General features: G+C 42.6%; 1 protein-coding gene across 1 annotated transcript in view; it reads left to right on the top strand.

Annotated features, from left to right (window-relative positions):
• The first annotated feature begins 296 nt into the window (after nucleotides 1-296).
• The window catches only part of LYST (lysosomal trafficking regulator), a 216110-nt gene continuing 203986 nt past the window's right edge, over nucleotides 297-12420 (top strand). Inside the window, exon 1 of the mRNA XM_021677341.2 lies at nucleotides 297-359. The gene's annotated coding sequence lies outside the window, so the exon portion shown is untranslated. The remainder of the gene's footprint in view (nucleotides 360-12420) is intronic.

The raw sequence follows: 12420 nt of genomic DNA, 5'->3' as shown, positions 1-12420 counted from the left end.
GTTTGGGGTTTTGCCCTCTTTCAGCAGTTTATTCATTCTTACATGGGAAAGTTGTATTCTGAGGTTTCTGTGGTGCATGAAGCTTTTGCCTTCACCATCTGTTCCTGTGTCTTCCTCGGGTGACACCATCTAATGGAGTTTCAGGCTGTTTGACTCAACTGTGCATGTTCCTCAATGTCAGGAAAATAATCCTACCCTAAATCAGCCAAACAGAAGCCAGGATCTAACTGCAAACAAGGAACCCAGTTTGCTTAACAGCATGGAAGAGACCAGTTTCATTGCAGCTACCTGGGAAGACGGTTGCTAATTAGACTGCAACAGGGTTCCTTGCTCATCTGAAGAAGATAAACACTGTGCAGGTAGGTTTAAGTGTTTCTGAGACTTTTTAGTGCCAGCCGAGAACATGGGCCGCTTAGGAGGGCAGGCTGGGTGCAGACTGAGAGCTTTAAGTACCACTGAGAAAGGTGACTGGTGGGTGAATTCCTGGCAGTCCTGTTGCCTTCAGGAGCTGGCCCCTGCAGACTGCTTGCTCAGAGAGTGGCCAAGGACTGTGGAGAAACCTTAGGGGAGAGTATTTGACGAAGAAGAATGCAATTGCTTTTATGGAGCAGGGTGAGCCAAAGACCTTCATTGGAGAGATTCCAATCCGATTCTCGGTTGCCAGCAAAACAGATTATTTGTCTGGGTCATGACGTAGTTATAAGGACTCACTCAATAAACATGTGCAGATGGGCTCCTGTAGGATGTTATTAGACAAGGCACATGAAACGAAACATACCCACCATGCACTAATTCTCTCTCTCCTTCTCTCTCCTCACTGCTAGCCCTCCCTAATCCTTCAGCCTCTGTTATATTTCTGATCTATGCTAAAGCTGTTTCACATCCTTCATAGCTTCCACTCACCCGCCTCTCACAGGTTCCTATATCCTCTTAACATCTCTCTCCATTTCCACATGCCCTCAGCTTGGGCCCTCATCATCTTTCTCTTGGACTGTTGCAAGAGTCTCCACAGCATTGTCTCTGCCTCTAGTCTCTTTCACCTCCAACCCTTTATTCGTGCAACTGCCCACATTCTCTTTCTGAAATGCAAGCTTGGTCATATCTTTAGCTTAATGGACTCCAGTAGCTGCCCAGTACCCATGGAATAAAGCTCAAACCTTCTGCATGGCACCCAGGAGCTTTCAAGACCTGCTCCCTCTGCCATTGCAGCTTCATCTCCTGCAAGTGTCCAGGGCTGTTGTCACCTGGAATACCTGCTGTTCTCCTAATATGACCTTGGAATCACCTCCTTACTTCCTGTCTATTCCCTCAGCCTGGAATATCTTTCTCTTGTCCTGCCTGTCAAACCCCTCCTCTTCTTTCAAGACAAAGCCATCTCCTTTGTGAAGCCTTCCCCATCCTCCCTCCTCCAGATCTGGGTTAACTATTCTGCCTCCTATTCATGTGTGTGTGTGTGTGTGTGTGTGAAAGAGAGAGAGAGTGTGTGTGTGTGTGTTTAAATATACATAACATAAAGTTTATCATTTTAACCATTTTGAAATGTACAGTTCAGTGACATTAAGTACATTGATATTTTTGTGTAACCATCACCACTACCCATTTCCAGGACATTTTAAACTTCCCCAGCTGAAATTTTGTACCCATTAAACACTAACTCCTCATTCTCTTCTTTCCCCAGCCCCTGACAACCACCATTCTATTTTCTGTCTATGCAAATTTGACTACACTGTATACCTTATACATACGGTTTGTCCTTTTGCGACAGGCTTTTTTCACTTAGCATCATGCCTTCAAGATTCAGCCATGTTGTAGCATGTGTCAGAATTTCTTTTAAGGTTGAATAATATTGCATTGTGTGTGTGTGTGTGTATATATATATACACACATACACACACACGCACGCACACACAATGTGATATATATAATATATCACATTTTCTTTTTTTGTTTTTTGTTTTTGAGACGGAGTCTGGCTCTGCTGCTCAGTCTGGAGTGCAATGGCACAATCTCGGCTCACTGCAGCCTCTACCTCCCAGGTTCAAGCAATTCTTCCAGCCTCTTGAGTAGCTGGAATTACAGGTGCACAGTACCACACCAGGCTAATTTTTGTATTTCTAGTAAAGAAAGGGTTTCACCAGGTTGGCCAGGCTGGTCTCAAACTCCTGACCTTGTGATCCACCCACCTCGGCCTCCCAAAGTGCTGGGATTACAAGCATGAGCCACTGCGCCTGGCCCACATTTTCCTTATCTATTCATCCATCAGTGGACACTTGCATTGCTTCCCCTTTGGCTTTATGAATGATGCTGCTATGAACATGGGTGTACCAGTATCTCTTTGAGATCCTGCTTCCACTCTCTGATATGTACCAGAAGTGGAATTGTTGGATGGCGTGGTAATTCAAATCCCTATTATTTTTCCTCAAGGCCTATTGTGCATGTTAAATATGCATCTTCAATGTGGTAATGTAGCTATATGCAGATTCCCAAGGAGTAATTAAAGCACAGCAAAGACTCTGCAAAGAACATCTGAAAAAGTATGTTTTCCACACAGAAGAACTTGCAAACCTATTGAAACGTAACAGTGTGAATAACACTTGAAATCTAAAATTAGACTCTGGCAAATGCTTCTAAGAAGAAAATCCTTTTAAGAAAACCAGTTGCTAAGTTTTGTAGTTATCACTTTGTTATGACCTACTTGGGAATTTGGAGTTAGGAACCCCAGTTCCAGCCCTGCCCTGCTCATCACATATAGCAAGTCACTTAATTTTCTAGGCTGATTTTACCCTCAGGAAAATAACAAGCATCCCTTTACATTTACGATAATAAGGCAACCCAAGTGAAGCCATTCTGGTAACCTCAAAAAAGATCATCTGAATTATCATAATGACCAGCACCCCATGTAATGCTGGGGATCCTTTTACAGCAGACTCAAATGACAGTAAATTGGACTCATGATCCTCTCTCCAAGGAAGCTAAATGGAATTTTTTTTATCTTTTTGAGATGGAGTCTCACTCTGTCACCCAGGCTGGAGTACAATGGTGCAATCTGAGCTCACTGCATCTCCGCCTCCCAGGTTGAAGCGATTCTCCTGCCTTAGCCTCCTGAGTAGCTGAGATTACAGGCATGCACCACCATGCCTAGCTAATTTTTGTATTTTTAGTAGAGACAGGGTTTCACCATGTTGGCCAGGCTGGTCTTGAAGTCCTGACCTCAGGCTATCCACCCACCATGGCCTCCCAAAGTGCTGGGATTACAGGCGTGAGCCACTGCGCCCAGCCACCAAATGGAATTCTTTAAAGAACAAATTGCAGCAATACTTGATCATTCCCATTTTTGTAAGAAAAATCTTTGAAGATGAAGTTGAATCCTAGGGACATTTAAGGGTGATAAGATAGGTGCTGGTGGGATTTTAAAACATGGCAATTGAGGAGACAGTTTTCTATAAATAAGAAATAGGCACAGAGAAGGAAAGCCCCGAGCCAAGAATAGAAAAAATACTCTTGGTAAAAGCAGACAGTATGTCCTACATGATATGTGTACATTCCATCTAGGCAGTATCAATTACAGCATTGGAATAAATACCCTAACCCACTTCCCATGGTTCTTTCTGACTTGCTGCACATATTAGGTGTGGCAAAGTTGTGTTTATAGTCACTGTTAAGATGTTGGTGTCAAATGATGACACTTTTACCGAGAAATAAATCAACACAGGATCCTTGACTTAGAATAACTGACTAATCAACTTACAGATCTTACAATTTTCATTCCTACTGTCCATGTTTTCAGAATGTCTATGCTATTGATTATCAACAAGGAAAGGCAGTATAAGGCAAGCCTACTGAGTTTTTTTCACATATACTGCTAAACTAATATTGAGTGAGATATTGTCTTCCTTCCTCTCTGAATTTGAGGAAGTGGTCAATATGAAAAAAAAACATGTTTGAGATGATTAGAATTCAGACGACATAAATGATTACTTGTAAATACAAGATATAGAAGATATAGTGCTGTGCATGTAGTTGCAGATAACTCTAAGAAAAGATGAGACAGCAGTTTGCTCTTCTGAGAAAGTTAGATCCATTCTCAGGCTGGGCACAGTGGCTCATGCCTGTAATCTCAGCACTTTGGGAGGCTGAGGCGGGCAGATCACCTGAGGTCAGGAGTTCAAGACCAGCCTGGCCAACGTGGTAAAACCCTGTCTCTACTAAAAATACAAAAATTAGCTGGGCATGGTGGCATACACCCCTAATCCCAGCTACTCAGGAAGCTGAGGTGGGAGAATTGCTTGAACCCAGGAGGCAAAGGTTGCAGTGAGCTGAGATTGTGCCTCTACACTCCAGCCTGGGCAACAGAGTGAGACAGGGAAGGGTAGGGGAGGGGGAAGGGGAAGGGAGGGGAGGGGAAGGGAGGAGAGAGAGGAAGGAAGAAAGGAAAGAAGGAAGGAAGGAGAAAGGGAGGGAAGGAAGGAAGGAGAAAGGGAGGGAGGGAGGGAAGAAAGGAAGGAAGGAAGGAAGGAAGAAAGGAAAGTCCATTCTCAGAGCTTTCCGTTTATGGTTCCATGTTTCTCTATTTTAGAATGCCCAGAAACAGCCTGGAATGCAGAAAGGCAGTTTGTATGTAATAATGGTAGTGTCTCTAATTAGAAGGAAAAAGATGAGTATAATGAATAGTGAGTATAATGTATAAAGGAACAGACTGTGCATTTGGAGGAAAATATTTTCCCTGTTTTCTTTCCCTTCAAACAGTGTCCTCCACACATGTTGGTTAAGGAGCCAGTTAACTCAGGTAGCACCTGGGGTGCCACTCAGCAGTGCTTGAGGTGAATACTGTTGGCATGCAACCATTCCTACGCACGCTCCTTCCTTTTGCAAAACCAGTCCCCAGTGGCCAAAGATTTGTCTTGCTTTCAGACATCTATTATACGCCTGCCTTGAATTGATCAGAATTCAACCCCCTACCTGCAAATGCATTCTCCCTAGTGATAAATGCTCTAATATAATTTCTGTGTATTAAGAATCAGCCACAAGTGGGTAGGATACTCACCTCATAGTTGCCTTCAATGTGTGAAGAATGGCTGATAGTTGTGGCTCACACCTATAATCCCAGTGCTTTAGAAGGCTGAGGTGGGAAGATTGCTTGAGCTCAAGAGTTTGAGGTTACAGTGAGCTATGATTGCACACAGCACTCCAGACAGGGCTATAGAGCAAGACTCTCTTTAAAAAATGTGTTACCTTTTGGGTACACGGTTCATTATTCAGATGATAGGTACACTAACAGCCCAGACCTCACCACTACTCAATATACCCATGTAATACAATAGCACTTGCACCTCTAAATCTGTAAAAAAAAAATTAAATATTAATGTGTGACAAACTCAGTTCATTGGATTGCCTGAGCCCAGCATGGAGGGTGGCAAGCACAGGGTTAAAAGCCAGGTTCCCAACAATTAGCAAAGGCACAGCTGCCAGTAAATATGGTGTTGTCTGTATCTCATCAGGAAACCCTTGCTCTCCTATTAGACCTAATTATCAGTTAGCAGCCGAGTTCCAGAAACGGTACTATGGGTTTGTCAGGAAACAAGTCAGGAGAGGTTATCCTGCTGGGTAAGAGGTCCTGTGATGGTGCTTCACAATACATTTCCTGGTCAGCTATTACCGAGATCTGGTGACCTCAGTATCTTAGCTCGTGCTTTCATGGCTGGAGGAGGAACTCGGGCAGTAGGAGCCACAGTGACGGAAGCAGGGCTGCCATCATTGTTTTTACTTCTGGGTTGCTAGTATTAGTATCTGACTATTAGGGAATATGTGTCCAAGGGGTGGCATCCGGGAGAGTGGGATAGAAGGGAGAGTATCTCCTTGAAATCACATAGAATTCAGGAGAAGCTGAGTTCAATGGCAGCTTGCACACTGGCCACAGAGTCCACCCGCAGAGCCAAAGTCGTTCTGCCACAAGCCACTCTCATCACTCAGGGTGGGAATGCAATTTGCCAACACTGCCTCCTGGCCTGGAGTCCCCCTCCAGCTGAAGGCTGAGCTCACCTGCTCCCAGAATGTTGCCTTGGGCTTTGCTGACTAAGCTCCCTACCTCGCCAACACGTGTGAAGTGACATTTTTAAAACTATAAAGATCCAGAAGTTACATTATTTAGTGGGCCCAAACATCTTTAAATGCCTTGCATATTTGAGGCCCTTTCCAATTCACAGAGGTGCTTCGATACGTCTTATCTGAGTTAACTGTCTTCCTCAGATTTCTAGAATCTAGTAACACCCTGTTGCTCCGTCTTCTTGATATTACATTTCAGTGATTGGTTTCCAACCTAATGTCTGCATTTGTTCCAATAACAATGTGTGTTTTAGATCTATTTTTGTTGTGACAGATATTGTCAGATACTTCAGAATAAATCACACATTTTATTTTCCATAAGATGGTCCACCTGGGCTGCATCTGCACTGCTAAGTGATACAACTCTCTCAGAACTGTGCTTGTGGAACCAAAATGTTAAAAAAAAATTGACCATAAGTCAACTGTTTACAAAATTAATTCTGTGTTCCCATGATTCCTATATTGCCTCCTCTGATGTCAGCACAATCTGGGCAGGCAGAAGGGTTTTTCTTTCATCAGAGGCTCCAGCAAACACCTGATAAAATGAGTGACCTCTCCCTGTCATGGCTGGTGTGCGGTGCTGACCCTTCTGGATCGCAGAGCAGGGTTATTCTCTTTCCTCTGGTACAAACACCCGTTATATGGATAGCACATCAGTGCTGACTTCGACCAGGGGTCCCACAGACATTTAGGGAAAACAAGCCTTTCTGTTTTTAAACCTCAGATGCTTTTGTCCAGGACTGGACGTAGAAATATCTAGGAAGCAGGTAAGGAGCCAATCCGGATGCCAGCCCCTCTGCTGCACTGACAATCACCAGTTCCCTTCTGCAACCCACCTTTTATTGTCAGATAAGATTTTGTACCAGGGAAGGTCTGAATGAGAGCCCTTCGGTCACTCATCTGAACCTGTGCCTGGGGCTGCCCCACCGGGACCCCTATAACTTGCACCAACTAAATTCTAGTCGTAGACATAGCTTAGGCCCAAAGTGGACCATGCTACATTAATGTTCAGTTCCGATTCCAAATATATGACAGGACTGTGCCTCTCAAATTAGCTTATGTAGTGAGCTAGGTAAATGATTATGTCTCTTTTACAAGTTTATTTTATCTTTGCAGAAAACAGCACTTTACTAACAAACAGGATGTCACATCACAGTGCACACAGATGTCAAATATTCTGATCTGCCAGGAACAAAAATACAGAATTTAAACAAAATCTCCCCAAGTATGAAAATAAGCTCTAGCAACCATTGGCCATGTAGCTATAGATCACAGAGAATTCATTCAACTATTTGTATTCCTCTGTGTCATCAGCTTCCTCATTTATCTAAAAAATTAATTGAGCAACTACTATCTTGGGCACTTGGAAACACAAAATGCAGTTCCCACAACTTTATAAATTCAGAGTGTATTTGAGAAGACAATTTTTTTTGTTTTAGAAAATATCAATAGAAATACTGTGGGAAGCAGGAGAGGGAGGGAAAACTACATTGGACCGTGTTTTGGCTTGTTGGCCACGTGGGATGTTCTTTCCCTTTCAGCAGATAAAAGAGAAAATGCATTTTCTTTTTTTCTTGAGACAGAGTCTCACTCCGTCACCCAGGCTTGAGTACCATACCTCACTGCAAGCCTCAAACTCCTGGGCTCAAGCCATCCTCCTGCCTCAGCCTTCCACGTGGCTGGGACCACAGGTGTGTGCCACCATGCCTGACTTACTGTTTACTTTTGTAGAGATAGGGTCTCACCATGTTGCCCAGGCTGCAGCACAGTTCTTACACAGGTGTAGGATGAAGACTAATTTAGACAGCCAAGCAGTTGTGTGGGGCAGGACTCCTTCTATCAGCATAACGTAGCCTCCGCCTGGTTTAGGGTAAATTTTTATCCTTTGGTGTCTGGTCCTTATTAAAACAGACTCTCCACCAGCCATTCTGGAGAGTCAGAATAACGTGTTATTATAGTTACGAAATGCTTAATCAGCATCCCACTAATTGCCACACTATAGGCCCAAGAAATTTGTCTCATGTGTGCTTTGAAGTTTTTCTTTTCTTTACCTTTTTTTTTTTTTTTTGATATGGAGTTTTGCTCTTGTTGCTCAGGCTGGAGTGCAATGGCACCATCTCAGCTCACTGCAACCTCTGCCTCCTGGGTTCAAGCAATTCTCCCGCCTCAGCCTCCTGAGTAGCTGGGATTACAGGCATGTGCCACCCCGCCTGGCTAATTGTGTATTTTTTAGTAGAGATGGGGTTTCTCCATGTCGGTCAGGCTGGTCTCAAACTCCTGACTTCAGATGATCTGCCCGCCTTGGCCTCCCAAAGTGCTGGGATTACAGGCATAAGCCACAGTGCCTGGCCACTTTGAGGTTTTTCAATAAGTGATTGGACGTTGTAAGCAACATGGAACATACCTTAGTTAAAAATGACAGGAGGAAATACGGAACAGTGATCTATGCAGCTACTGTGGGAGCAGAGGGAAAACACAAATCATCTTCCTCCACCCTCCTGCCTGCCTTCCCAGCATCACTCTCAGCCTCCCTGAACTGTGGCCTTGACTCTTTCACTTTGGAAAAGATCTTCAAACCACCATGATCTTTTGCACCAGTCTTTACACCTGCTGTTCCCTCTCCTAGAATAGTGCTTCTTAAACTTTAATGTGCATAAATCACCCGGGGATTGTGTTAAAATGCCAAGCCTGACTCAGTATGTCTGGGGCATGGCCTGAGATTCTGTATTTCTCAAGCTCCCAGGTAGTGCTGATGCTGCTGGTCAGAGGAAGAGCCTGGGCCTGGAACACCCTTGCTGGCTGTCCTAGCCCAACTGTCAGTTGTTTCTGGACACATGGATTTTATGCACACACCTTTGTGCACACACACGCACACAAATAACCATATCGACAACACCAACAAAACCACAAACCCTTTCAGAGACCAATCAAATTTCCAGCTCTTTATTGGCAACGGATTGGTCTAAAAAGGCTATTAGAGACATCCAAACTGTTATTTCTGTATCATAAAAAGAAGATTATTTAAATTCTCCAAAAGTAGGAAGGGCCTAGTTTCAGAATAAAGGACAGTCCTTTGGATAAAATTAGTTTTATGAAAAACCCACTACATTGATTTTATTTTTTTTTATTTTTATTTTTTGAGATGGAGTCTTGCTCTATCGCCCAGGCTGAAGTGCAGCGGCCTCGGCTGATTGCAACCTCTGCCTCAAGCAATTCTCCTGCCTCAGCTTCCTGAGTAGCTGGGATTACAGGTGCGTGCCACCATGCCCAGCTAATTTTTGTATTTTTAGTAGAGACAGGGTTTCACCATGTTAGTCAGTGTGGTCTCGAACTCCTGACTTCGTAATCTGCCTGCCTCGGCCTCCCAAAGCACTAGAATAACAGATGTGAGCCACCGTGCTCAGCCTGTTGATCTTATTTTAAAAAATTCATCCTAGACTGAAAGTGCTTAACACATTAGGAAAACTGGTTTGCCCAAAGCCTACTGAGTGTTTACATTTAGAGGCTCCCTTTCTAAGAAGCTTTTTATGATCCTGGGATGGAGTTGGGTGTCCCTCCGTGTTGCTCCAGAGAATCCCACGCACAATGTTGCTATAGTCTTCATCTTCCTCCACTATAATTGCTGGTTTACTTGTCTGGAGTCCAAGCAGACCCAGAATGTCTTTCAAGTACCTTTTGATTCCAGAGCCTTGAACGTTGCAAATATACAGAAAATATCCAATAGCTGAATGAAGGCCTGAAATAACATATCAATCTTGCAATCTACTACTGTAGTGGATTCTATGTGTGGGACTAGGTAGAGTTGGAAATATTTTTTTGAAATGGTCCAAAACTGTAGTGTTTATAGAATGGCAAAGTGTACATATTCAGACTCTTTTTATGTAGTACTATTTTTCAAGGAGGCAGTGAAACATACATATATATCTTTACCTGTTCCTTGCCTTGACCCTGACTCATCCTTTTCAACTGTTGCTTTGAAGTGGTCAAGTGACATTCTGTTATATGCATTTGCTGAGAACTTATCTGTGGTTTTCTATTTCCTTCTGAATGAGTGACCATGAGTTCTGGCGAGTCCTTGTAATTTTTAATCTGCTCAGATAACCTGGGCTCTTGGCTTTATAAACAGGAATGAATAGGAAACCTGTATTTCAAATGATAATGTTTCTTGATTTCCTTGTACTTCTTAGCCTGTCTATTGTGTAGGACAGACTTAGTTTGCTCTTCCAAAATAAACAGGTAGTGTGGTTTCAAATGAAAGTTAATCAGAAATTTGTTGACCACAGGAATATACTGGGACTTAAGTCAGACAAATATTGGCTATCAAAATAAGTAATGCCAAGTAAATCACTTGGCTAAGAATCACACTCAACAATGGACTCAAATTCCTCTTTTTTCAATGATAGTGGTGGTGACAGTAATAATAACACAATAATAATCACAACTCTGTGTTTTTGTGTGTGTGACTACTAAAACATTTGTAGGCATGTACCTCAATTAGTAATGATTATCTCTAGGATGAGATCATGGAATACTTCCATTTTCTACATTGCATATTGTATATTTGTTTAGTATTTGAGTTTATTACTATAGTATATATTTTCTATTATAAGCAGAAAAACAGGTCAAAATTTTTAAATGGAAAAAAAAACCTCGTATGAGAATTAATGACACTGTTGCTCACAAGTACAGTCTTTCCTACATATGAAAGTAAACAGGTTTCCACAGGAAAGAGGGGAAATTTCCATTGTTTTAACACTTTTAGTTGGTTGGAAAGGTCATCTCATGAAATAGTTTTTGATGTTTATGTCGGGACTCAACACATCTCCCCGAAGTTTGGTGCCTTGGCATGCTGAGCACTTTGAACGAACTGCAGGAAACCGAGAGGGCCTCAGAAGCAAGATCTGTCTCACCATCTCTCCCCCTCCTTTCTCCTGCTCCTCTCTCCTTCGAGACAGGCCATGGAAACTCTAAGGAAAGCCATAGAAAGTAGAACTCCTTCCTTACAAAGCAAGCCATAAACCAGAAATTTTACTCTCTTTCTTCCCAACTTTCTTTTGGCTTTTTGAGACGGAGTTTTGCTCTGTCACCCAGGCTGGAGTGCAGTGGTGGGATCTCAGCTCACTGCAACCTCTGCCTCCCAGGTTCAAGCAATTCTCCTGCCTCAGCCTCCCAAGTAGCTGGGATTACGGGTGCGCACCACCACGCCCGGCTAATTTTTGTATTTTTAGTAGAGACTGGGTTTCGCCACATTGGCCAGGCTGGTCTCAATCTCCTGGCTTCAAGTGATCTGCCTGCCTTGGCCTCCCAAATTGCTGGGATTACAGGTGTGAGCCACTGTGCTTAGGCTCATGTGACATAAAACTTTGATTAAATAAATTTATATGTTTTCTCCTGTTAATCTATCTTTGTTAGTTTTATTTCAGAGCCAGCCAGGAACCTTAGGAGGGTTAAGGAAACTTTTCCTCCCCTACATTTATAAATCTCCAAGGACATGAGAGTTTTTGAGTAAAGTATACATACTGTCACTGGAAAAGGGGTCTCGTCCCAGACCCTAAGAGTGGATTCTCGGATCTTGCACAGGAAAGAATTTAGGGCAAGCTGCAGAGTACAGTGAAGTTAAGATAGTTTATTAGAGACTACTCAATTACAGAGTAGGGTGTCCTCAGAAAGCAAAAGGAAGAGCTCACTACCTTAAATGTAGTGCTTGCTTATATAGGTTAAGAATAGTGTACTTTATTACAAAGGCTTGTGATCAGCTTGTGATATGCTATTAGTACTCTTATTTTCCCATGTTACTATTGATTTCGGCAAGAATTTATAAGTGTATTATGTTATCATTAAAGCAAAACCTAGTCTTAAACTAAGAATGCTTTTTGTTCTTAATGTACTGAGACATTGTCATAAATTCTGGGTCTTTAGTTCGTTATTAGCATCATTAACTTATTCCCTCAACCATAAACATCTCGTGACCAAGAGTGCCCAACCCCTTGGGAATATGACACAGGAGGTTTGGCTTTATCTAGCCTTTGTTCAGGATGGAGCTGCTTTAGTTAGGATGCCTCTGACAATACTTTTGGGGATTTCATATGCTATCAGTGATTTAGTAGAGAAAATTACATGAAAGAATTATACTAAAACCAAGTCTGACAACTTTTACAAAATGAAGTGGATGTTGCTAACAACTTGATGAAGACATTAATTATAAATTGACTTCTTCAATAAAGTTTCAAGGTGGCTACTAAGAAGCACATTTTTTTTTTTTTTTTTTTTTTGTGAGATGAAGTCTTGCTCTGTTGCTCAAGATGGAGTGCAATGGCA

The sequence above is a fragment of the Aotus nancymaae genome, unplaced genomic scaffold (assembly GCF_030222135.1).
Source record: "Aotus nancymaae isolate 86718 unplaced genomic scaffold, 86718_ANA_hifiasm-v0.15.2.pri h1tg000032l_0, whole genome shotgun sequence".
Taxonomy (NCBI): Eukaryota; Metazoa; Chordata; class Mammalia; order Primates; family Aotidae; genus Aotus; species Aotus nancymaae.
This window is presented reverse-complemented; position numbering and strand designations above follow the sequence as displayed.